We start from the raw sequence: 22199 nt of genomic DNA on the forward strand, positions 1-22199 counted from the left end.
TTTGGTTTTTCGAGACAGGGTTTCTCTGTGGTTTTGGAGCCTGTCCTGGACTAGCTCTTGTAGACCAGGCTGGTCTCAAACTCACAGAGATCCGCTTGCCTCTGCCTCCCCAGTGCTGGGATTAAAGGCGTGCGCCACCACCACCCGGCCTGTCTCCTGTTCTTGAAGAACAAAAGGTGTGCCTGTCCAGATGCCTGCCCGACATCTGCTGAGAGGAATACGTGGTGCTGGGGTGTTTGTGTGTGTGTGTTCTTCCTTTTGCATTTTATTAGTGGGGTTCACAGGAAAAGCAAATGGTACCCAAGGAACCCCTTACAATAGTTAACAATTCCTGTTGTGCTCATGCATCAGGAAATGAGATCCTTGCTCTTTTAAAAACTATATTTATTTATTTTGCGTATTTATTTTCTTTTGTGCATGTGACAGTGTAAATGCAAGACTCAGAGGACCACTTGTGGGCGTCAATTCCTGTCTCCCACATGTGGGTCCCAGGGGTGACACATATGCACCACCATGCTTGGTCTATTTATTAGTTTCTGGGATGCTAGACATTAAACCTAGAGTCTTGTGCTTGCTAGGCAAGCAATCTCCCACTGAGACATACCCCGTCCCTTATCATTTGTTTCTTTATATTTTGAGGCAGGGGCTTGCTAGATCTCTCAGGCATTCATCGATCATGTGATCTTGGTGCTTCAGTCTCTTATGGCGTTGAGCCTGCATGACCTGGCCAGATTAAGTATCTTAATTTAAAAGCTAATAATAATTAGGATATATATTGTTTAATTTGAATAAATTTATAAAGATAACGTCTGCAAGGATAGAATAAATTTTCTTGTATTTGCATTTACTCTAGTTTACGTTTATGACAGAAATAAATTCAAACTTTACACAGTGTGCACGGGAATGTGGCCCTAGGGGCAGAGACAAAGCCTTCGCACCCACGCTGGGCCAGTCCGCTGGGCCACTGAGCCACACCCCCAGGGCTCAAACCCCGTGCCCTTTGCGAGATAATTGCATCTTGTTTTTAATCCTTTAGATCACTGCTGCCAACAGAACACAAATATTATGAAGATCTTGCTGAAGTGAAGACTAATATGTTTTATGAAACAAATGAAAATGAAATGTAATTCTCACTAGGCCCTCAACAAAACACCCAACACACAGAGGTGTTAGCGAAGTGTAAACACTCTCACTGGAGGAGAGATGGCTCGGGGCGGGGGTAAAGCGCTTGCTGGGCAAGCGTGAGGACCTAAGTTCGAATCCTCAGAACCTGCATAAAGCCAGGCACAGCTTTACATGTAATCACAAGACTCCTGCGGTGAGGTAGGGGGTGGAGACGAGAATCCCCGAAGCTCACAGGCCGAAGCTAGTGTATACAACAGCCAACAACAAAGAGACTGTGTCTCAAGCAAGATGGGATGGTGAGGGGTGAGCCCCAAGGTTGTCCCCCAACCTACACACGCGCGTGCACACACACACACACACACACACACACACACACACACACGAAAAATAAAGGAATACAGACACTCAATATTTTAAGTCATGAAACTGCCTCTTTACATGTGTACATAGTTCCGTTCCTACAAGGAAGACAGGCTTGCCATGGTGGAAAGGCCACGCTGACTGTTTAATACCCCAGAGATAGGCCGAGACGCCTGCACACACCGTTTTCGCTCTGCCGCAAAAGGAATCCTACTGGCAGCAGGAGATCCTGGAACAGGCGAGGTCACTTGGGTTTGTGCTCTGACTCCCACGCCTGAGAGGCCCACCACCCATTTCCAGAGCTTTCCTGGGTGCCCCGTGGACCGAGAGCACAGCCTGGAGGAGCTGTGATTATAATGGAGATGGATTTTGTGTGAAGGTGGTGGGCTGAGGGCAGGGAGGGAGACGTTTTCTTGTGGGTGTGTGTGTGTGTGTGTGTGTGTCAAAGCTTTCCCCCAGTCCCTAGCACAGGGCGGAGTCCCTGTGGGAATCAGTAGACTTGTTCTGGCCGCACCACACTGCCCCAGTTCAGCTCCTCGCGCTGTTTCTAGGAGTCTAGACCACCACCCTAAGTCTAACCTTGATTCTCTTGGGGCCTGAGGGTTTCCCCAGATTCAGGGCAGGTCTCAGCTTTGCCTCAAAATGAACGTGAAGTTCAGTGGTAGGGTGACAGACAGCAGGACCAGACCCAGATGATCATAAAGTCTCCTACAGGTCCTTTGCAATACCTGTGAGACAAGCTGACAAGGACAGAGTGTGTGCGTGTGTGTTGGGAGGGTGAGAGTGACGGTGCACATGGTTCCATCTGTCCTTACTTCCCAGACTGGGCCAGAGCAGAGCTAAGGAAACGCAGTGAACTGGCCATAGAGTTAGAAGAAGGCCTTAGCCCTCCCACCTCTACCCTTCTGCTGTGTGATCACAGGCCAGTCATCTCATGTCTCTGGGCATCACCGTGACCAACAGTGATTTACTGGGTACCATACTAAAATCAGCAGACTTTAGAGGAACATACAACCAATTCTGGTTAGGAACCTGAGGCACTGAAGTTCAGAGAAGGAGGAGAACTTGGCCAAGGTCACACAGCAGGTGATAGAATCTGGCTGGACCAGAACCCAAGCCCAAAGTCTTCAGGACTAGACTCCCAGTGGCCTGAGTCAGGAGACAAAACTGTGGTGAAATCACCTATGAAGTCAGAGGATGGGAGAGTCAGGGTGGACACTGTTGAGACCAAGCAGAGCTAGGCAGACTCAGCTCGGGCAGAACAGCATGGAAGGACCGAGCAGTGAATTCCCCAGGGAGGAAAAGCCAAGTGCAATGGAACATGGACCAGCCAAGGTCCTCCCTCCATGGCCCTGACCTAGGACAGTGTCCTTCTGTTCACTGATGCCCTCTGGGCCGGAAGGAAGTGCCACAGCCTGGCCAGCGGCAGACTTGCTGTTGCCAGTCCTCTGGGGGCACAGGGGCACCTAGAAGCTGAGTTCAAGGAGACTCGGGCTGGAGAGCACTGGGAGTGGCGATGTCTCTGCTGACGGTATGATCCCTGGGATCTCTTCCTGCACCCTGCCTACTACCCGTCACTCACGGAGCGAGGTGGGGGTGGGGGACTGGGTTCTGGGCAGTCAGCACTCCTGAGGCCTTATCTCCTAATCCTGTCAAATCTAAAGCCACTGCCAGGCTCCACCACCTTCCAGGAACCCTTTACTTTTGGAGGACACACTGGACCATATCATCCTCCAAATGGCAAGCACCTGACTTTGGGGTCCCAAATTCCCTGGGACTGCTAGAATTCCTAGACCCCTGGGCACCATCATCCTCCAAGACAGACAGCCCTCTACCAACAATATTCTTTGCTCCTGGGGTGTGACCACTGGGGCACAGCTGTCACTGTCTCCCAATCGCCTGCTGGACTGAGCCAGAGCCCCTGCACGGGGTTGGCTGAGGTCACCTCTCACCTCTCTTCCTTAGTAGTTTAATTCCTGAAAACCATTCTCACACGGCTCCTGCAACTGGGCCGTGTGACCTCAGACACCCAGGGGTCCGTGCCATTGCCGGTATGGGGGAACTGAACTCACAGAGACCCCCATCAACCAGGCAATAAAACACAAACTCGATCTGAGGTCTTCCCAAATGAAAGCCCTGGCCTTGTCCCCTCTGCTCCTTTCTGCCCACTGCTTCCATCATCTGGATGTCCCCACATGCTCACTTTCCTTCCTCTCATCACTAGAAGGAAAAGGGAAGGCTCTGTGGACAGTCCCGGGAAAATGACTCAGTCCTCAGACTCCTAGCTGGCTCTGACCCTGTTTTTTTGGTCAATCCTTGTGAACCAGGGCGGGTCTGACATTCTGGGAATGCAGGGAGACTTCAAACCAACTCCATGAAAACAAGTTGTAAAAACACTGGCCACCACTCAAAGTGCTCGCTCGCTTGGTCGGATGATAGGCTTGGTCAGGGTTGAACAAGTTCACCAGGAGGGAACCCACAGCAGGAAAGACACAGGCTAGACTCAAAGGAAGAACTTCCCAGTAATTGAGACCTGGGATCAGGGCTGGGTTTGGGCGTGCTTTCTTTGCAAACAGGCAAATCAGCATTCTGACCCTCCAGGACCTTGTTGTTTGAAACATCCATGAGGCAATCCCTCAAGCACTGAGCAGGCCAGCCTCACACAATCCCAGGCTCCACTGCTGACCTGTGCCTGCTCCAGGAGACTCCTGATCCTCTCCCAGCCTGCTGGGTGCTGCTCTACAGACCCGAAGGCAGATGGGGGCCAGGAGGTGGGCAGCACTTTGGACAGGCTATCCCTACAATCCCTCCTAGGCTTCTATATCCCACAGTTACCCGTATGGAAAGAGCGCCTCCTCAGGCACCCCCCAAACCTGTTCCTGAAGATACAACAAGTCCTTAGGATGCCTGGACCCCCTGCAGACAGGCTCCTTCTATCTGGGAATACACAGGCCTGAATGTCCCAGGCAATCACATCCAAACCCAGCCTGCTCGTCTTTCTCCTTCCAGAAACTTCTGGAAGAGTCGTCCACACTCCTGTTACCACTTCCTCCCTCTGTCCCATCGAGTTCACCAGCAGCTTCCTGGCAGGACACCTCTTCGTCCTTGGCTAACACTGGCCTGACCCTCCTGGAAAGGCTTCAAACAGTTTGCTCCCAGCTCCCAGCCCTTACTTCTCTCCCCCTGTGCAGCCTCTCATTGTCTCTGCTCCTAGATCTTGAGCTCAGCCACCAGGACCTTGACATACCAGGACTTATCTTAGGATCTGAGTGTCTTGCACATCCACCCCCTCCCTGACTGTGCACCACAGTGGCCAAGTAGGAACTCATTATTCTCCCTTAGGCCTGTCCCCCTCATCCCTCATTTCAAGGGCCTCCATCTCCTGACTCCCAGTGAGATGAGAATCATCCTCCCACTCCCTCTGCCTTGGATCCTTTAACCTGTAACGCAGGAGGCCCTGCACCTCTGTTCCCACCCCTTCCCAGCTGTGTTCTTTAGAGTCATGGCTCAGTTCCTCCTGCAGGAAGCTCGGGTTGCCCCACAGGCTTCAGAATGCCCTCAGCTGTTTGCAGCATCACTCAAATGAAGCACCATGTCAAAGACTCAGGCTGGTTCTGCAGGCAGTCAGCTGTGTCTGCGCTGACCCACAGTCCCCTGGGCAAGGGCGTAAGACGCCCTCTGCTCCTCCAGGAGCTCTTTCTGAGTCACCTCACTTTATTGCTGCTTTCTAGAGCTTTCGCAAGTGCTCAGAGAACACGGAGTGTGCCCCTTAATACGCATGCACCGCCACACACAAACATATACACATACAGGGAAAAATGCACAAGGCATGCATGCATGTGAATGCACACACCCAGGAGACACACTGGCACCAGCACATAGGCTTCTGGAGCAGAGAGACAAGCCTATGGGACATGAACATCCTGGGGTCAGAAAGGAACCTGGATCATGGTTGCCCTGAAGCCACCAGTTCAGGGGAGCAGTGGATCCGGCCAGTCCTGGTGGACCACCTGATCTGCCTGAACCCCAAAGGTGAAGAAGGGCAGGCAAAGAGAAGAAGGCAGGGGATGCAGGGGACAGAGCAGGCTACCAGGTGACTTTGGCCCCACCAGGCCTTCTGCCAAAGCAGGACTCATCCCCTACCGTGGAGCCAAACTGAACAGAGTAAGCCACAGGGTCTGGTCTATTGGAAGGAGGAGAGAACCCAGGACACAAGTCACACTCAAAGCTGATGTAGATGACAGGAACAAATACCATCTGCCTGCACCCTGCAACCCCAGCACCTCCCAAATCCCCCTGAGTACACAAGTAGCCTCCCCACCGTGACAGTGCAGGTCCTCACACCTTACTCTGCACCTACAGATCAAGGATAAATGTCGTGTGCAAAGCTTTTCTCAGCCAGGCCTCAATTCACCTTTCTAGTTCCGCCCTCTGCTCCGCAGGGAGCCCCGCCCCCTGGAGCTGTGTCCTTCTCCAGGGACACCCCTTAGCTCTGGATTCCCCTTGGGCAGAACCCGTGTCTACAGTCTCTACTTGACAAACTCCTATAGGTCCCTCAGCAGCCACACAGGCAGCGCCTTTGTCCCGAGGGCTGGCTTCAGTAGTGGCAGCCAGGTCCTACAGCCAGCGCATCATGAGTAAATTGCATATGGTCACAATCACACTCGGCTATATATAGCTCCTCCAGCTTATACGTGATGCCTAGGCATTGTTCTAAGCATTTCCTGTTTTGACTCATGTAGCCCTCACAGACAGGGGCAGATTGGATTACCAGAGACATCTGCAGCAGCACTGCCCATCCCCCATCGATCCCCTTTGGTGTCACTCTGGTCTTCCCATGCAGAACTGAGATTCCGTGTATCCATGTTCAAGGGTGGGAGAGCCTGGAAGTTGGCTGAGGGGACACTCGGGACTCCCCGAGGCCATGTCTTCTAAGGGAACACGGCTGTTGCCTCTCATGTGAGCGTGCTCCTGCAGGAACTCTGAATCACTCTGTAGGTGCTTAGGCTGCGTATGAACCATCATGCTCTGGGAGGGCTCAACCCGGCATTAAGTCTGTTTGTTTGTAGACAGGGTCTAATGGTAATAGCCCTGGCTAGTCCCGAACTCTTTAGGTAGTAGACCAGGCTGGAGGGGAGAGCAAGGAGCTGGTGCTTTGGTCTCCTGGCCCTGCCCCAAGCAGCCTCTGCCTGGTTTGTGGAAGAGACTCCAAGAACCAAAAGGGTTTCCCTTAATTCAGACTCAGCTGGCCTGCGTGCGTGGACCTGCTTGCTATGTGCATGCCAGGGCCACAATCCCCAACTCCAGCCCAGCCGTTTCTCCAGTTCCACACAGGATGCCAAAAGTAGGAAAGACTCAAACATATAGCAAAGCGTGATTTCCTATAATCATAAGGATAAGCTCTTCCCTCCCTGGAGCTGTCTAGAAGACACTGCCTCCGGCCCCTTCCCTGACTCTCAGCAACCCCATCCTCCTCCAGCAGCACAGGGTGGGTAAGACACTGGTTCCCAGCCATGACTCTGCGAGGCCACATCAGGACCCACACCAAGGACCCTCGCTATGGCCACTGGGTGGGTTAGATGGAGCCAGGCACCCAATGCCGAGGCCAGGACTGGCACACAGTAGGCACTCAGTAACGGCCACTACCCTCAGCTCTCCGTTTTCAGACAAAAAGCCATCTTATTGATCGGTTTGTTCCACCCAAAGGCTGGTTTGTTTGTGTATTTGAATGGTCCCAGAAGACATTCCCCCCCCTCCCCTCGGGACACTGGGAGACTGGAAGCCCAGGGGAGAGGGGTTGGGAGAAGCCATACTCCACAGAAAAAGGGAAAAAATGTCAACCTCTGGGACTAGGCTGGGAAACTCTTGTCAGCTGCCCCTCCACCCTGGAGAGCCCAGGGGGGCCCAGATGCTACTTAATAAGGTCCCTGGAGCCTGGCGGGAGGCTGATGCTTAGAGCACATCCAGCCTTCTATTAGCCAAACAGAACCCGGTCAGTGCCTGGCCCGCACTGCCCAGAAGAACCTGGCAAGCCCACGTGGCCACTCACAGCAGCCCTGAATTGAGCCAGGCCACTGGAGGGCCTCAAGGTGGCCCAGGACCTCATGGTGGAACGGACTACCTTGGCTGGTTGCAGGTTTGGATTCTATGACCCGCTAAGGTCAGTTCCACGTAATGATTTCGTAGAACCAAGGCTCTAAGGTCCCGTGAGTCAAGTCAGTATTTTCAAGATCCGGGGATAGAGAAATCTATGGTTGTAGAACAAGGGTCTCAGAGGGCTATAAAGACAGAACCTTTTGCCGTACCTGCCCTTTCCCCAGCCAGCCACGAAGGCAGAGACTGTCGGTGCCTCCCTGATCCTGAGTCCCAGAGCACCACAGCCATAGCTGGTAGACGCCACTCCCTCCAGTCACACAACCTGTCCATGAGCCCTAGATGTCCCTTCACCCTCCAGCACTAGACACTGCTGGACAGGGTCACCATGTCCGTCCTGTTCCTGTAAAGCTGGTACAGCCCAATCCCCAGCAGCAGTGACCTGTCGTAGCCGCAAAGTGGAGAAACGGGGTGAGAGCTTTTAGGGATCCTCTGCCTTTAGGGATCATAGTTTCTCCACATTGCTTCGCTTTTGCTGACAACTTCTGGTACCATCTCTTCAAACACCCTGTTTTGGATGTTAAAACGGGGGCAGAAAGAGGAAGATCGGCTGCCTAAGGTCACGTAGGACCAGCAGAATCCTCCCTGGGTTAGGGGTCACCAATGGATACACTTTCGGGCTGTTGCCCACCACTGACCCTTCTCTGAGCCCTTCCTTTCCATCTACCCCAAACTGGGGCTCCCGGAATACGGCTGTCTTCTGTTCCCTGGGTCCCCAACACTTTAAGGTCATCTGAGGGACAAGCTGAGAAGCAGGGGGTAGGACAGTGAGTCGGACCACAGCCTCATGCCCAAGGCTGGCTGCCGAACACACATATGGTTTGTTGAGGACTGACCCTGAAACATGTAGGGGACACTTGTCAGGCACACGCAACAGCTACTTAGCCAGCTGCTCCATCAAAGAAAGCAAATGAGGCTCACACCACCCATCTTTCACGGTCTGGCTATCACCAGAGGCAGGAAGCAAGTCTGAGCTGCTGGAGCCCCTGGGCTGTACTTGGGGCTGTGTCCCCAGGGCCTCACAATTCAGAAGTAGCTTCTGCTTTTTCCTTCAATGCACCATGCACTCCTTAGATCACCTGAGCCCGAAGGGTTGCCTGACTCCCCTGAAAGTGCCAGGCGCTGGGTGATTTGGAGTGACAGGTGCTAGCACACTTCCGCTGCAGCTCCTTCCTGGGCCCTGTGGAAATGGTCTCTTTTTTCGCTGAGGGAGACCACGGATCAAGTATCTAAAGTTCTCTCTTTCTTTGCTGAGGCCTGGAATTGGCTCTTCCTTCCCAATGCACCCTGCTTGCTTTGACCTCAGCCTGGCCTATGAGATCAAGCCGCTTCAGCAACCCTTTTCAGTCAAGGTCAGGAAGGTCAGCTGTGAATCCAAGGGTGCACAGGCGTGAGTGTGGAACCCCGGACCGAGTCCGCTACTCACCTGTTCTAAGTCAGAAAGACAGGAGGTGGGTTGGGGGGGGGGCGGTGACTCAGTGCTAGCGTGCTATCCTAGACACAGGAGAGAGAGAGAGAGAGAGAGAGAGAGAGAGAGAGAGAGAGAGAGAGAGAGCGCTCACTGAGGACCGTCTTTCCTCTGTAACCAGCTTAAGTTACATTGTACGCTATTATATCCTTTCAGATGCTGCCACCCCTAGGCCTCTCCCACCCACCAACCCAAGGGTAGAAAACATCTGGACTATCTCTGGGGCAGCCTTGCCAGCTGTCTGTTCTCCAGTCTGCTCTGATGGGGCCAGGACACCATCTGGGAGCTGTAGGCATAGAGGCAAGAGGAGGGACCCTCAGGATTGAGGAGGACGGGATGCTTTCTAGAGCCAGCCCTTGAGACCCCATCCTGGCCAGAGTCGCTCTGACCAAGCACCCTACGGTGCCAGGCTGCTAGTGCCTGGAGTGGATGCCCTGGGCTCTGATGAAATGATATCCGTTGCCCTACTGATACCTCCTTAAAACCAGTAGGGAAAGGGAGGTGGGTGTTAGAGTGGCATGTGCCAGTATACCTGGTTATATACATTGTTGGGGATTGGAGCCCAGGGATTTCTCAGCAAGCACTCCACCCACTGAGCCACGCCCCCAGCCCCTAATTCGGTTTATAATATGTATCCATGCTGTCTCCCTAGATCAGCACAAATGCCTTGTATGGGAGTTATTATTAGTCTCATCCAGCAGAGGACGAAGCTAAACATGGCAGACTGTGGAGTCTTCCAGAGTTCCTACACTGTCAGCTGCAGGCACTAACCCTTATTTCAGCCTGGCTCAACTCACCTCTCCAGCTCCACCCTGCTCCGCTGTGAGATCCGGGGTCACAGCAGAGCGATCAGTGAGGTGACCAGGGCTACCCCGACCGCTGAGGCAAGGTAAAAAGAGAAGAGCAGTTCACTGGCAAAGGGTCGCCAACCTAACCCAGAGGCCTCTGATTCCTCCCAGCTGGGGTAACCAGAAGGCCCTCAAGACCAGAGGAAAAGCAGGCATGCCCAGAACTCCTCTTAGCCTTGCCTAACTGCACTAAGAGGACCCAAGGCTCGCAGAGAAGAACCTGCTTAAAAATCCAGCCAGTCCACCCATGCCAACTGGGCACTAGCCAAGCGCTGGGGACACTGGATGACTGTGACTTGGCCCCGGCCCCCGGGCCACTCCTGGTCAGCTAAGCGTCCGCTCAGCTGGTATTTTGACATTCCTTATCTACCCAGCAACCTCTCCAGTGGTTTCCTCTGCTCCCATTGTCCAAGGAGCAAGCATCCCCATACACTGCTACCTCTACGTAGACCTCTGATCCAGTTCTTTCTCCGCTGAGACTGCTGAACCCCACCCCCGCCCCACCCCACCTCCCTTATGGCATCTCACTACAAGGCCAAGTCCAGGCCAACAGGTCAGGAGGCAGCGTCCTGTGCTTTCGGCCCTCCCTCCTCTTCTAGGCCTCACACACTCCTCAGACTTCCTACAGCAGCTGAGAATCTCCACCTAGGGTAACTGGTCCTCAGGAGCTCATAACTGATGCCAAGCAGGGTCTAGGTGCAGCTCCGCCGCACAGAATAAATGTGTCACCCGCCCACCCGCCACCACGACCTGGAACAATTAAAAACTTGCTTCTTCCTTTTAAGGCTTGTATGTGTCTTTCTTTAAAAACCCCTAGTGGGCTGGGAAATGAAATGGAAGATTCTTAGTCAGACGTGTCTTGGCATTTCCTAGGGCTGGCTGTGTGCCTGGCCCGCAGTCGGTGCCTGAGACAGGTCCGATTGGTGTACGAAGAATCAAAACATCTCTACCTTCCACATGCCCTACAGCCTGAAGCTCTGCTATTACAGCCAAGCCTGTCTTGCACCGGTGTCCTCAAGATATCTCTGGAATATAAACAGTTCTAAGCCGAGAAACAGACTTCTTCCTGGGCAAGGCAGCCAGGTGACAACTCACCTAGCAGCTTGTCCCAGGTTCCAGGTCTCCAGACAAACTTGGGAGCCTGGCATGATAAAGCGCATCTAAAACCACACTTAGAAGGGGCACACAGGATGGATGGACGGACAGGCAGCCTGAAGTTCAAAGCTGCCCTGATTAAATGAGACCCTGTCTCAAAAACAAAGCACAACACAGAATGTCACAAGTTTGAGAAAAGCTAACTGTACACCCCTACCTGCTTGTAACACAGAAAAACCCTTAGAAGGTTCTAAGTTATATGATATATGAGGTGCTATGGCTCTCCAGAGCACAGTTGGGGATTAATTCAAGTCCCTTGCAGGACAAAGTGAGCAAGTGTGTGTGTGTGTATGTGTGTGTGTGTGTGTGTGTGTGTGTATGCTCTGAGGCTGGTCTATAGGAAAGGCCACACTGGATTCACCATTTAATAGAGGCAGATAGTCCAACCTCTGCCCCTACCACCAATTCTTGGTGACAGACAGAAAAGAAGGCGAGACCACAGAACCTGCAAAGAGAGTACAGAGGAAGGGGACAGTCAAGGGCGGCCGGGAGATGTGAGCTAAGCTGCAGAGCTGGGACTTCGCCTGCTGGACCAGGCATGCATTGTCCGCAGAGGAGGTGTTCAGATTCCTCCTAGACTATCGTGGAGATTCAGGGTGGTGAGGCAGGCAGAAATCCGGTGCCAGCATTCACTCTGTGCACCATGACTTCCCTGTCTTCTGCCAGAAGGGTGTGGCCATGCTAGCCAAGTACAGCCACTGCAGAAATCCTTCACCAGGATGGATGGAGTTCTCAGCCAGGACCAGGGCACCAGCAGCTCGCTGGGTAGGAAGGAAGGAAGGAAGGAAGGGAGGGAGGGAGGGAGGGAGGGAGGGAGGGAGGGAAGGAAGGAAAGAAAGAAAGAAGGCAGGCAGGCAAATAAGACCAGCCAATTAGAAAAGACACTCAGACAAGCACGAGAGGAGAAGGAAGGAGGGCTGGGATGCAGGAAGGAAGATGTTTGTGGACATCAGGATGGAGGGATGGGGAGACTGGGGCCAGAACATAGGGCTGCAGGCGTAGCTAGAGCAGGCACTCAGCAAAGCAGGCAAGTTCTTCAAGGCCTATCCATGCAGGAAAAGAACCATCTCCCCACTCCAGGCCTCTGCCCCAAACAATGCAAATGGTTTTTCAGGTATGATGAGGAGAAAAAGGAAGCCTTTGGGCATGACACGTGCCTCCACTGCCTGGAAGACAGCTTCCTGCACCTACACCATTTGGCATACTCAATCCACGAGGCATTTAAAAAATATCTACTACGTTCCAGGCAAGTGCTGCTTGGCACTGTGGACAACAGGCCGCAGCAGGCACCAGCGCTACACACGGAAGAGTCTGAGTAAATGATGCAGCAGTTTACTTGAGGGTAAAAGCAAGGTTTCGTTGGGAAAAACAAATACCCCCCCACACACACACACACACTCACTCACCACACACACAGACTGGAAGCCTGGATAAACAAACCACATCACGGAGTGACCTCAGACGGTCACCTTGCTTCAACTCTCCTCTCATCTGTAAAGTGAGGCTGATGGTACACTCAACTCGTAGAGCCGGCACGGGGTCTCTAGCTGTGTGTGGGAAGATGAGGGACCTGAGATCCACCAGAAGGTGGGAGTCCCGGGTAGGCCCGCTTCCAGAACCTACCCTCATTGCCTTCCTAACAAACGTTCCTCGCAGACTGTGGGGAACTCAGAGACACTGCAATAGCAATGCTTTGCAAGGGTACACTGGTGTGTGTCCAAGGCAACAGGAAGGAATCTTGAGTACCCCGTGATACCAAAATGCATAAGTTCCTAAGGCTTGTAGAACTGGCGGGGTCCAGAATGCCCAGGGGGAGTGATCCATACTCCCAAGGCTTACTCTCCTTGCCCATTGCCCACAGAGCAGAGTTCTGCCTGATGCCAGCTCTCCCCGATGGGGCCAGCTTGGCCCTGCCTATCCTGTGTTCCGCCCCTGTCCATCATCTGGAGGGTCCTGTTTGGTCTGGGTGTCAGAGGGGAGTCTCCACGGTCCCTACCCAGCCCCCTAACAGGTTGTGGAATCTCTAACCAGTCCTTGCACCAGCCTCGTTGAACCTCTCTCTGGTTTCCCACTTGCAGCGATGGAAGAGATGGTAGGGTGGTTGGTTCAAGCCAGAGCTGCTGTGCAGTTAGCTGGGTAGGTAGGTCCAAGAGCACCAAGAGACCATTGTCTGGTCCGAGGAGGGAGACATCACTCCACCCATCAGGAATCGCCAACTGACCGTAAGCTCACCACCTCTGGGAGCCTCAGCCTGAATGATGAATTATTCAGCTCCTCCATCACCAGCCACCAGTAGAGCCCTTGTCTACTCCACTCTCGGGTTGTCTGGGGCCCAACAATAAAAAAAAGACCATGAAGCTAATTGCACATCTTCTCCCCCGAATGCAGAAATCCTCTAGGACCCTGTGGGTGAAAGAGGTTTAATAGCCTTAAGCCCCACGGCAGGACAGCAGGCCACCAGCGTACAGGCTTCTGGCTCAGGCCAGGGCTCTCTCCTCTGCCCTAGAACCACACAGTTTGGGGTGTGAGTATTTAGGACAATTTACATACCTACCTACCCTCCATCCTGGGCAGAAGGCTTTGCTAGCGAGGGCTGGGACCCTGCACTCTAGGATGGAAACTGGCTGTCCCTTTGCTCTGTTCCCTGCCTCTCTGTTGGGAACACTAGGGTGGAGGAGGGGCTCAGTCCGCCTCTGCACAGTCCCCAGAGAAGATGAAAGGGATTCCAGCTACGGAACAATGGACTTCAGTGAGATGCCAGAAAGAACTTCCTGGAGAGGCAGTAAGGATGGTACAGAGGAGAGCAGGGTGAGGGTGGCTATAGAACTTCCTGTGAAACGTGAGATGCTGTCTTACCCATTACGTCACTGTATCTTTGAACAGCGTGGACAGTAAGTGTCGCCAGGCTCACGGGTGTGCAGCTAAGGCTCAGACAAGCTTAGCGACTGAAATGAGGACAGACTGTGGGATGTTACAGGTGGCATGCGGAGGTTCTCTCTTCACAGGACTCTTCTCTGAGCATTGAGACACCGCCCCTGGCACTGATGCCCAGGTGTGAGCCGTGAGGGAAGCAGGGGCATGTGCTCCGTAGGGGCTAACTGCAAGGGTTCTGTGTCCTAGGCCTGTGCAGTTACGCTCTGCAGACACCGTCAGCATCTTGTGGGACCTCCTAGCATCTCCATGCCAAGTGCTCAGTCCCGCCTCCTGCACTGTCCCTTTGCCAGGCTTCCTCCCAAGTTCAGAATCCGTCCTTCACACCATGCCTCCTGTTCCCTGCTTAGACATAGTCTCACGTGCTCCCCACATCCCCCGTTACCAACGACGACTTTCTACCATAGCTTGTGGGTTCCGTATTCCCTTACTGGCCTTCAGGAGACCGGGGGCTCCTGAGCTCAGGGTGGCAAGGCCTGAAAAAGCATCAAAGACTAGTGGTGGCAGCTGCCATCTCTAGGAAACATTGAACACAGCCACCACAGGGCTGGCTTTGAGCTGGCTTGCAGCAGGCCCTATGCACCTACCACTAGTGTCTTCATGGACTTTGCCCACTGGGAGATAAGGTAAGGCCTCATCGGAGGCTACATTCATCCTGACTTGCTGGGGGAGGCGGAGATGGAGAGGAGATAGCCCATGTGTTTTGGCATGGGGCCCCCAGCTTGCTACACTAGCAGACTGAGCGTGACTCCCCAACAGGCTCATCCACACAGGAAAACTGTGCTCAAAGATGAAATGACTTGTCGGTTGTCACCTTGCAGTAAGTGACAAAGCTGACAATCAAAGTGCAAGTTTCTGTGTCTCTAACCCCACCGGCTTCACCCTCCACTATATACGACAGTCATCGGTCCGAACTGGCTGGAGATACAGGGGTTGACTTCAGCGGGGCCAACTGCTGGTGAGGGGCTTGCACAGAGGCCTCCGACGCCCCCCCCCCGGCACCCTCCCCTCCCTGGAAAACAAAACACCCCTCTGACATTCTCCAGTTCTCCCAGGTGGGACCAGGGCCTCGTGGGCGGGGCCGCCGGGTATCCGGGTTGGGAAAACAAGCAGATTCACACAAGGCTCCATTGTTACAGGGAGCCTGACGCTTTGACCATTAAAACAAAACCAAGCAAATGGAGTGCTGACGATCACTTACGGGAAAGAGGGACAAAAAGAGGGCTGAAGAGATGGCTCGGTGGTTAAGAGCACTGACTGCTCTTCTAGAGGACCTGGGTTCAATTCCCAGCAACCACGTGGCAGCTCACAACGGTCTGTAACTCCGGTTCCAGGGGGACCTGACACCCTCTTTGGCCTCTGATGCACAGACAGACAAGCAGACAAAGCACCCGTACAAATGAGATAAATAAATACAAGACAATGGGAGGAACCCCAAGTCTAAGGACTTGCCCTTCCCCACCCAGCCCGACCCCAGAAACCTGGTACAAGCAGGTGGCTGGGACAGTGGATCCAGCGACTGAGTTCAGTGAGGCCTCTGTTGCTCTCCCTGCGACCTTTCACCAGTGCACTGGTCACATGACATGTCAGGCACGCACATTCCATGCATGGTCTCATCTTAGACAGAGATTATTGCTACCCCCATTCTCCAGATGAGGAAAGCAAGGCTCGAAACAGACACCGGAGGAGTGAAGCCGGTCAGACCGAGGCTCTTCCCGCCTGTCATGTCTCTGCTCAGAGAAGCCCCCGGTCAGCAGTGTGGCCAGGAGCTGCTCCTCCAACGGGCAGGGCTGCGGGATGCTTCGGGCCACACTTGGAAGACACAGGCAGGTCTCAGATGCCCCGTACTGAAATGCCCTGAAACTCTGATAACTCAGCCCAGCCCTTGCCTCGGGAGTAGCCCAGGCTTTCCCAGAGTTGCAGAAGGCCAGGAGCTACTGCAGCCACAGCTACCCCAGGAACCTCTTTAGGGAACAAAGGGATGTTAATACTAGAATCCCATGTTCCAGAGAGCAGAGTGTCTTCAGCCTTCACAGCCAACCCTAGCGAAGACAAGCCCAAGGGTGCCCACCCTGACCTCAGGGTTCCTATGGGTGAAATTTTTTAGGATTCTTGGAGTGAAGGGGTCCTGACTCCCTTTATGTAGAAAAGAACTTTCTCTTTGAGTCTCTTGACTGGGACGGTGAAATGGTTAGGAGGGGCAGTTTTTTTTCTTTCTTGAGACAGGGTCTCTTTCCAGAGCCCCGGATGTGCTGGAACTCACTGTGTAGACCAGATTGGCCTGCCTGCCTTTGTCTTCCACGAGCATGCTGGGATTAGAGATGTGGGCCACCATGCCTGGCTAGAGCACTTTCCGCAGAGTCCACTCCTTCACCAGCTGGACAGCTACAGGGGGAAAGCCAGGGACCCCACTGTGACTGGCAACTTTGTGAGCCAGAAGATAAAAGAGCTCCGAGCAGGTCTTTGCATTTGGCCCCCAGCCTGGGAAAAGTCAGACCTTTTGGGCGGGCCGCGGGTGGGCGAGCTGCCTACACTTCTTCCCCACCTGCCTTCTGGCCTCCCTACTGTGGATGGAGAGGTGGCAAGGGGAAAGGAGGCCAGTCTGCAGAGGCTAGAGGTCCTGGCCACCCTTAGCTCAGAAGCACTGCTTCCAGGAAGCCTTCCCTGATGCTCCGCTAGGCATCCTGATCTCCCTAGTCATTCTGCACTGTCCTTGCTCCTGTGTCTTCCTCTCCTCACCAGCCTGTTCATTCACACCGCGGAGCAACTGCCCTTTGCCTGGGATCCATTCCAACACTCTTCCTGAGCACCTGTTCCCTCTCGGCAACCTGCTTGGCACTGGTGACATGAATAACAACAGTTTACCATTCACCGAGTCCTTGCTATGGGCTGGGGCTTTGTGTGTGTGTGTGAGCACGTGTGTGTGCACGTGTGTGTGTATGTGTGTGTGTGTTTTCAGGGTGCTAGGGATTGAACCCAGGGCCTTGAGCATATTGAGAAAGTACTCCACTTCTCAGCCAAACCCCAGGCTGTGCGGGGCCTTTTGAACAATTTATGTGTAGGGTCTATGTCATCCTCACAACAGCCCTGGGAAGGAGGTGATGTAATGGGCCCCATTTTACAGATGAGGTGACCTGCCTCAGCCATGTGAGTGGGACCGGCCCAGCCTCAAGAAATCACTTCTCAGCTTGGACTTCTGGCACCCATGTGTTTACCTGTGGTCAGTGTGTTTCCCCCACAGCCCACAGTCTCCAGTGGTGTCACCTGTCTGTGGATGAAGGGTGGGGTAATGCTATATCCTGTTTTAAAAAAAAATTCATACTTGTTCTGTATCTGTTGGCGGGATCCCAAAAGGCTTGTCTCAGCTGAACCACTGCTGCTGCACAGGGTTTGAGAAGATGCCAGGTCTCCAGAGATCTCAGCTCTCTCCACACAGACAGGACCTGTCTGTGTGCCCCAACCCCAGCCCAAGGTCCCCCCAGGCCAACAACTGTCTGCTCATGCTCACACGTGAAGCAGCATTTCCCATCCAAACTCACCCAAAAGCCTCCTCCAGGAAGGCCTCCCTGCCGTGCCCTGGATTCAGTTCCTGGGCTCTTAGTTAGCTTCTTAAGGTGTCATTCGTTCATGAGGGCAAAGAGAGCAAGGCAAGGGGATTCACGGGAGGATCTGTCTGTGTGCTAGACCTCACCAGGTACTCTGTCTGCATCTCACTAGGCCCCACACATACCACTAACAGCTCATAGGTAGGTAAACAGATGCCAGAATTGAAAGATTTGTGTCAGGGGCCACTTGCCTCCCCTATCCTAGGAGAGCTACCATGTGACAGACACCCCGCAGGACACTCAGGGGAGGGTTCTGCAGGCTGGCCAGCAAACAGATCCCGTCCCCAGGCTTGTCAGGTGAATGGGGGCCATGGGAAGGCTGGGCTCTATCTGCTTGAAAGGAGTCTCAAGGACTTCTGGGTAGAGGCATCTCCAGGCCTGGAAGGACTCTACCAATCCTCCCCTAACCACAGCAGAACAGTAGGCAAACCATGGCCCACAAAACTCTGGCACCCTACAGGCAGCAAAGCAAGGAGAAGCCGGCTGCCCTGCCAATGACCCCACAGTGGCCGGGCCAGCTGGCTTCTAGTCCTGCCAACCTGGCCTAACCCCGCCAGCTCTCAATCATGGCTAATGACCATGCTGCCTGCAGCCCAGGCCACCACCCTCCTTCAAGTGACCACAGTGCTCCTGGCCCAGAGATCAGCTAGGCTAAAATCACAGCTGCCTGTCCTCCCACATCCTTGAGCCCTGTACTGTACTATGACCTCTTCCTTCTGCCAGGGTCACAAAGGACACTGCAGAGGACTGGAGACCACGGGTACTGGGACACCAAGCAAGACACAGAGGGGCTGACTCGCTGCCAGCAATATACCCTACGAGACAGGACAGAGCCCAGGACCAGGGTTCAGTCCAGCATGGCCAGACACTGGCCTAGGAAAGAAGGCTTAAGTGTAAGCTCATCGCATAAAACGAATGCTTTCAAGGTACTGGGTGGAGCTGAGGGCATAGAACGGCTCCTAAAAGTTGGCTAAGTCTCCATGCAGTGACAGAGAGGATCAAAGATTCCCCACTAAAATAGATGCAGGCCTGACTCCCTGTTCCCTGATGTTTCGCTGAGAGAATTTGGACAAGACAGAGCACCTCTCTGAGCACCAGTCTCTGGGTAAAAACCGACATTCTGCAGGATGATCATGATGGATATTGTATAAAGCGTGTGTCTAGAGTGTGCAGCCCATCCTAAGTAGTGAAGGGTATTACTATTACTAACATCACCATGGTAGAATTATATGTGCATGTGTTTCTTAAACTATAGAATACTATTACTTTTATCAGTATGCTATGACATGTTAAACACTTACAGGCAGCACCCCAGAGAGTTGGATGACGCAGGAACATCTGGGGGTGGAATTTGTGACCCAAATTGTGTTGAAGCAGATAGAAGTGAGCAGAGGAGGGGCAGGCATGTGGCCCAGACGATCCCACAAGAAAAAGGGTAGCTTGGTGCTCACATGTGGTGAGCAAGGAACCTGAGGCCCCATTAGCCGCTATGGCTGGCAAAGCCACACCCAAGGCCTGGTTCCCCACTTCACAGAGGGGCTCTAAGCAGGGCCTCTACTCCTCTCCCACCAGATTGCTCAGCGCTGGTTCTGAATCACTAACCCATTATTACCGCTCCAGAATTCTCCTCCCCCCTCCACCTGCCATGCCATTGCATTCCCTGACACACAGGGGCTACCCTGCGTGTTCACAGTGAAGCACTGCTTTACTGGCTACCATTGCTGCCCCCTGTTTTACTTATGTGACCCTACAGTTGGCCATAATGAACTTGAGAAGCGAGTTTCACTATGATACTTTTGCAGAGGGGAGAAAGAGTGGTCATGTGTGGTCAGATGCCTTGGCCTCCACTCTCACCTTGAACAGGTGGCTGGAGCAGGGTGCCCTGAGAACCTCCCTGGCCAGTCTCTCCTATCCTTCCCCCCCATCTCTGGAATCTTAGCCCTACAGCTTGATCCTAGCTCAGCGACCTTAATCCTGACTGTTACCTATAGGTACCTGTCCCCCTCCCAACAGTAGAGCGCTGGGAGAGTAATAAATAGGTCCTTCTCGCTTTGTCCTGCTCATACTTTCTCTTGCACATGTGTGTGTGCGTGCATACACACACACACACACACACACACACACACACACACACGTGCATGCTCAGCATAACCCAGGCTGAGGCAATCAGGAGCCTCTGGCCTCTGGTGGGGCGGAAGCCCGGCAAAGCTATTTCCCTAGCCTGCCTCCCAGCGAGGGGAGTGATAAATTATTCACTGCGCCCTGCGCTGAGGGAGGCCAGACAATGGGCCAAAGGGAATGGACACCAGCTCCTGCCCCACAGGAAGCCACAGGAAGTGGGTGTGAGGACTGTTAGACTCCAGAGCCCCTAACCAGTCTCCCCAAACAGATTCTAGGAGGTCTTGTAACTCAGGAAAGGTAGCACAGGGAGTCTGGCCTTGCCCAGGGCCCGGTAAAGCCAATCAAAGTCTCCTGGCCTGCAGCAGCCACCTGTGTTCTAACCTCAAGCAAGTGAGAGGATTTTCCAGACTTCCTGGTCAAAACTCCAGTTTCCTTTCTCCACAGGGAAGGAAATGGATGGTTGCGCTGCGTGTATCTCTAGCTCAGTTGCTCAGTTAACCTTGGGGGAAGAGCCACTCCACTCTCACAGAAAAACAGAGGGCTCAGAGAGAGACAAGACTGCCCGCCCCATGGTCAGGACTGGCCACCAGTCACTTAGCCTCCAGTCTGCCACTTAGTCTAAATAATTTCTACACCGGCTTGGCAGACAAGTGATGCTCACATAGTTCCTGCAGCAAACTCACCAGGCCTCGGCCAAAGATTTCACCTCTCTGGGCCTCAGTTTCCCCCCACAGGGTAGCCCCAAATGACAAGCCCATACTGGGCACGTTCCACAAACGCCTTAGCACTCACCAGTTGTCCGCAGGATCCTCCCCTTATCCGAGCAGGTAACAGTGTTTAGACCCCACTTCACAGGTGCCACATCAGAAGGAGGCTCCCCGCAGCCCCCTGCTCTGCCTCACCCGCGAGCCCGAGCCCGTTTCCCTCATGTTCCTTCCAGCACATGGTGAGATGAGATCACAGGTGTGAAATTAGTTCATCAAAGGAGTTTAGATGCAAGGATTATTCTGAGGATTTGGGTCCTCAGGCAGAGGCAGGGGAGGGGGAATCCCAAACCCCTTCTTTTCCTTTTAGGCTCCCCGAACCTCTCCAATCCCAGGAACAGGCTTTAAGACCCTGCTCCATCTCCCAGGGGCTTTCCAAAGTAATTTCCCCAGACTCCAGGGAGCCCAACGCAACAAAGGTTAAGCAGTCCCAGCCAAGGCCACAGTGCCCAGACCAAGGCCAAATGCCTCCCCCCTCCCCACCCAGAACAGGGCCCACAGAGTCTGTACCAAATATTCTATCACAACAACCCTTTCCTCCACAGATCCAGAGGCAGTGAGAGGAACTTCTGCCTGGGAATCGAGACACCTGGACTGTGGCCCCAGACCTGGCAGTCCTAACCATAAGACCTGGAGAAGTTTTTTCCTGGGCCGGAAAGGCATTGCAGGTTCATCTGCAGCAACAGAGACCCGAGGCCAAGCCTTGATCTGAGCCTCAGTCCAATCACACCTGCTCACTGCAGCCTCATACATGGTCACCCCAACCTCATAACAGGGGTGAGGAAACCCAGCCACAAACCCCAAAGGTCTGAGCTGGGAAGAAGAGAGGACCCTTGATGGATGTTTGAAATTTTTTTTTCCAGGTCATCTTCTGGTTCAACCACTCACTGGCTTCAGGGACTGGGGCAACCCTACTCCCCCCTCCCTAAGTCTTCAGTGTCCCCATTAATAATGTCAAGAAGGGAAGGCGGGTGAGTTCTGAGGGACCTACAACTCCAACTTCCACATGGCTGTGGCTTGGGAACCAACGTGGTGAGTCCCTAAAAGATCAGCAACTTGGAGACCCTGGCTCTGGGAGGCCGGTTGTTACTCCAACCTGCACCCCAGGAAGAGACCTTTCAGAACTGGGAAGCTTCCCACCTCGATGCTGGGTCACTTTCCCCGGGAGGTGGCATGTCTATAATCCAAGAGTCGCTGGTAAGGAGAAGTACCTCTTCAGTTTCAAGATCAGTGCTAGGATTTTAGATGTCCCTGTGGCCCCCACCTTAACAATCTCTGGCTTGCAAGCTTACCTATTTCCTTTCTTCTCTCCTCCCTCTTAGCTCTTTAAGCTAGCTCTCTTTATCTTCTCCCCAGCCTAATCCTCCGCACGGAAAGCAGAGGTTCTCAACCCAGTCACGCCTCAGTTTCCCCCTAGGTCCGCGCCCCTAGCGATCACAATAGCTTTTATCTCAGGGAGGGGTCGCACGGAGCTTTGGCTAAGGAACGATTTGTGCAAGGGCGGGGCTCGGACCTGCACACAATGGGCACTCAATAAGTGCAGGTTTCACTCTACTATCTTTTGCGCGCCCTCTCCTAAATAGTTGACTCTCTGCGGGTGTCCCGTCCACGCCCTCCACTGACCCGGGCCCTGCCTCTAGTCTCCCGGGACCGCTCCCGCCGCGCATCC

The 22199-nt window shown here is 53.6% G+C and overlaps 1 protein-coding gene across 4 annotated transcripts in view; it reads right to left on the reverse strand.

The window, feature by feature from the left end:
* Gdpd5 (glycerophosphodiester phosphodiesterase domain containing 5) overlaps positions 1-22199 on the reverse strand; it is a 78380-nt gene that overhangs the window by 55491 nt on the left and 690 nt on the right. The window lies entirely within an intron of this gene.

Source organism: Microtus ochrogaster, chromosome 22 (genome assembly GCF_000317375.1).
Source record: "Microtus ochrogaster isolate Prairie Vole_2 chromosome 22, MicOch1.0, whole genome shotgun sequence".
Classification (NCBI taxonomy): Eukaryota; Metazoa; Chordata; class Mammalia; order Rodentia; family Cricetidae; genus Microtus; species Microtus ochrogaster.